Raw genomic sequence first — 4709 nt, 5'->3', positions numbered from 1 at the left:
AAACTTCCAAGAAAAAGGCCCGTTGCATGATAACGCGAAAACACATCAGATAATTGCCTCTATTTACACTCAGAAATCACACCATTTCGATTAATATCCCGATTATTGCGCAAGTATTCGTGTTACTTTTGCAGGTATTTAAATCTCCATGCATTAAAGAGCAAAATGAAGAAAAGGAAGAAAAAGAAGAAGAAACAAGTAAAAAAAGCATAGAAAAAACCAGAAGAGCAGAAGAAGCAGATTTTGCTGATGCGACGATCGCCACACATTCATGACGTTCGTCACGGCCCAGACTGTGACGACCGTCACAGGCCCATGACGAGCGTCACACGGCCACAAACTGCACTTTGAAGCAGTCAGCAACAAGCACCCAAAAGTGCCTATATTTCCTCCAACAAACTTTTCCCACGTTTTTCTCTCTCAAGACCAAGTGTCCCTTGAATTCCTCAACTACCAAGACCTAATGGACACTATATAAAGGACTCAATTAGGAAAAATTGGGGACGCCTACTTTGATTTGACGCTCTGCAATTTAATTTCCAGTTTTTAGCATTCAACATTTTTTCTTTCTTTCCAGCAACCTTGTTTCCGTTGCCTTATTGTATTCGCCATTCTTTTCATAGTTTCCCTTTTCCAGTTAGTTTTTCAGTTCGCCATAGTAGTAGTTTCCTACACTGGGGAACTACTACACCTTTGTTTAATTTTAAGTAGTAATCTGTATTGAAGAAGCAAAGCCTACCGACTTGTGGAGGACTGCTCAAGTGCTCCAAAGAATCGTTATACTCTGTACTTCGATATCCAGGTTTTTATTGAACTATTATTATTGTTATAAGCATGTTTTCCACTGAGTTAATCTATTTATGCCTTGTGATTGCCTTATTTAATATGTCCGGCTAAACTACCGGTATCGATATGTAGCAACTTAATTTGATGGGATTTAATAATAACCGGTGAAAACCCTTTTTCTCAAATAACCTTTTAGGCTGAAGTTTTTAATATGAATTTAACTAACTTTATCACAAAAGCGTGAAAAGCTATTTAATACGATTTTGCCACGAGAGTGGGAAATTAACTAAGGTGAGAACCAACAATCGCGAGAGCGTGAGGCTCGAGCTGGATAGTAAAAATTAGGCATTGGGTTTAAAAACAGCGAGAGCACTTTAAAAACAATTAGAATTTATTTATTTTCAAAAAGTAATTTTGACTTCAAATGGGACAGCGAGAGCGTACATTCTGACTTAAAGTTATAAGCCAAATCAACAACCACGAGAGTGTGAGATAAAGTCTTTTAAATAAACATTTTCTACTGTGAGATATTTGGTATTTAAACTATTCACCGGTGACTTATCGAATCCCTGACGATTAATGCGCTGCATACTGATTCCCTTCCTTTAATTCTTTCGTAAAACCGAAAATTTCCCTTAGATTTACTATATTACCCCCGAACTCTTACTAATCTATTCCCTTAGCTAAACATAGTGACGTTAGCAACACTAGTTTGACCATAGGTCCCTGTGGGATCGATATCTTTTAAAACTATAGTGAATAGACTATGCACTTGCAGTCAAGTACCCGACATACTATATTTTATATATAGCCACGACAAGCATCAAGTTTTTGGCACCGTTGCCGGGGACCTGTTTTAGTCAAATAGTGTGATTCTTCCGTTGCACGGTATAGACTAAGGTAAAAAAAAACGAAAACTAATCTTCTCTCCTTGTCTTTCCCTGATTGTATGCCAAGTACTCGCTCACAAGGCGATAACTTAGCACCACCAATCCCTGAATTAGAGCGTTTCCTATACGTGAGATGCCGAATACACGAATATCAACAAAAATACGGTATTCCCGATATCTCATTTCCTCTTAAATCAGAAGAAAAACCAAACATGGCTGACGAAGTACCACATAATCACCCTCTCAAATTCTACGCTACCCCATCTCAACAAGAACCTCACAACAACATTGCTGCCCCGCTATTAATCGAAACGAGTTCGAGCTGAAACCCTCACTCTTATCAGCCGTCCAACAACATCAATTTGTTGGAAATCCAACAGAAGATCCTAATGAGCACCTGACCAAGTTTGTGCAGTACGCGGATACTGTAAAAGCGAATGGTGTATCTCAAGATGCAATAAGACTGCGCCTTTTTCCCTTTTCTCTAAGAGACAGAGCTTGGGCTTGGTTGCAATCCTTGCCCTCCAACTCCGTTACAACATAGGAGGAGCTGAAGAACGTCTTCTTATCCCGATACTTCCTGCCGAGCAAAACTGCTATGCTGAGAGCTCAAATCAACGAATTCAGGCAAAAAGATATGGAATCTCTCTATGAAGCGTGGGAGAGATACAAGGACATGATGAGGATATGTCCACATCACGACCTAGAAGACTGGGTGATCATTCACACTTTTTATAACGGGCTTCTGTATAACACAAGACTTACAATAGACGCTGCCGCGGGCGGTGCACTTATGGATAAGCCATACACTGAAGCCTATCAACTCATTGAAAACATGGCCCAAAACCATCGCCAATGGGGAGGTGAACGAACTCCAGTGGAAAAGTCCCAGACTAAGGGTGGAATGTACGAAATTAGTAGCCTTGACCATGTTCATGCAAAGGTAGATGCCTTTGTCCAAAAATTAGATAACTTGACCATACCACCCGCAACCACCGTGGCTACTATAACTCCAAACTGTGAGCTTTGTGGAAATCCTAGACACACTGCACAAGAATGTCAAATTTTAGCAGGAGTCCCAACTGATCAAGTGAACTACACACAAGGAAATCCCTATTCAAATACTTACAACCCTGGTTGGAAAAACCATCCCAATTCCTCGTATAAGAATAACAATGCCCTTTATGCACCTGGCCAAACACCAGCTGTTCCGCCTGGATATCAAAAACCAACCAATAATGCTCCTAACATGCCTAGGAAGTCAAATCTCGAGTAGATGATGGAAAGCTTCATAGCCACTCAAGCTCAAATAAACAAGGACTTCTTGAACCAAAACATACATACTAGCGAGCAACTTAAACAACTAGCGAATAAAGTAGACGCCTTAGTGTCGCAACACGAAAAACAATCGACGAAAAAAAGAAAACAGAAGAGTCGCCACCGTTCGTTATTTCTCCCAAAGGAGGGAAAGGAAACGATCGAAGAAAACCTGAAGAGAAGGAAAAGACAAGGTCTCGCAACCCCTACACATCCGTAGTACTCTACGGGATCCACTCTTGTTGTTCTAGTCTAAAGGGTGTAGGTATATCTAATGTACTATCTGATAAAAGAGGGTTAAAAGAAAATGAAAATAACTCGCAAGGATGTTGCATCCACTGCCTACGTATCTCATTTGAGTATGAGAATCAGAGTCTTCGTAGCTTGGCTATCTATGGGTGAAAGAGAAGTGTGCTCGCTAAGACATCGCGTCTTATGCCTACGTATCTCATCTGGAATGAGAATCAGAGAAAAACGTAGTTCAGCTAACTACGGGAATAGGGGTCTCGATTGCAACTAGGGCAAGAGAAAGGGAAGGTCTCGATCGCAACGAGGGCGAGAGAAAAGAATCGCAGCAAGGGCGAAAGCAAGCGAGGATTAGTTCTTAGTCGTCAGTCAAAACTCGGCAAGACATCGCATCTCGTGCCTACGTATCTCATCTGAACATGAGAATCAGAGTTGTCGTAGTTCGACTAACTAGGGGTTAAGGATTGCCATCTGAACATGGACTTACAAAGGAGGACACCGGCTGTGTCAAAGGAAAATGGGCAATATGTTCAACGTCCTAGCAGTAGGTGTAGCAGCTCGCTAAATTGAGTCTTAGGCAGTTACCTCTTTGCAATAGAACGGATTGACATGCCACAAGATCAGAGACGCACGGAAGGTCTAAAAAGTGGGGAAGCTCTACCCTAGAGTTGTCATGCAATGTGGACCTATGTGTTAGGATTTACAAATGGGAACATCTACCTAATGTTAGCATGCAAAGAATAAGGGAATTCTACCTATGTTATCATACAAAGGGTTCTACCTAAACGGAACAAGAGTCGACGAATGGAGCGAGAAGAGGAGCCATAGATAAGGGTAGATGGTGATGCCTGAGGCAATCGACTTACAGGTAGATGGCGATGCATGAAGCAATCGACTTACAAGAGAAGTGGATGAATACATGCTGGTTCTGTTAAGTTTTGAAAATGATTACTCGACGTTGGATCGAGCTTTTGATCTTGCTTTGAAATGATTATCGGATGTTCATTTTAATTCTTGTATTAACAGATGAATAAAGAATGAAAGAAATAAATATTATACACTTCATGGGAGAGGGGTACATTTGTTATGAATGGGGATTGTTCATGGCAATCAAACAATAAGAATATATGCGTCATACATCATACAAGTAGGCAACAGTTATCAATCAAATCAGATAAGTAAACAATATATAATCGAATCAAAGAATCAAATAATGGAGCATTAAACAATGCATGGGAGTATGAACATGTTAAAAAATCAAGCAATAGAAAGCATGAATGCGAGAAACAAATGTAACAGATAACAGATGAATCAGACAGAAGAAAAGATGCACACAAGGGTTCACTAAATAATTTAATCAGGAAATGAGGTAAGGACCAAATAAAATCAAGGTAAAAGGCCTCTAATACATGGCATATGAGACGAACAAAGGAAGATCAAAAGATCTCTTCAATTGCCATAAGCAATCCC

General features: G+C 40.3%; 1 non-coding gene across 1 annotated transcript; it reads right to left on the bottom strand.

The window, feature by feature from the left end:
- Positions 1-2274: 2274 nt before the first annotated feature.
- On the bottom strand, positions 2275-2381 carry LOC127125120 (small nucleolar RNA R71). The gene has a single exon (XR_007804579.1). It is a non-coding gene; the product is annotated as a small nucleolar RNA R71 (small nucleolar RNA).
- Between the last annotated feature and the right edge of the window lie 2328 nt (positions 2382-4709).

This window comes from Lathyrus oleraceus, chromosome 2 (assembly GCF_024323335.1).
Source record: "Lathyrus oleraceus cultivar Zhongwan6 chromosome 2, CAAS_Psat_ZW6_1.0, whole genome shotgun sequence".
Lineage (NCBI taxonomy): Eukaryota > Viridiplantae > Streptophyta > Magnoliopsida > Fabales > Fabaceae > Lathyrus > Lathyrus oleraceus.
Note: the sequence above shows the minus strand (reverse complement) of the source record. Positions and strands in the feature narration are given on the sequence as shown.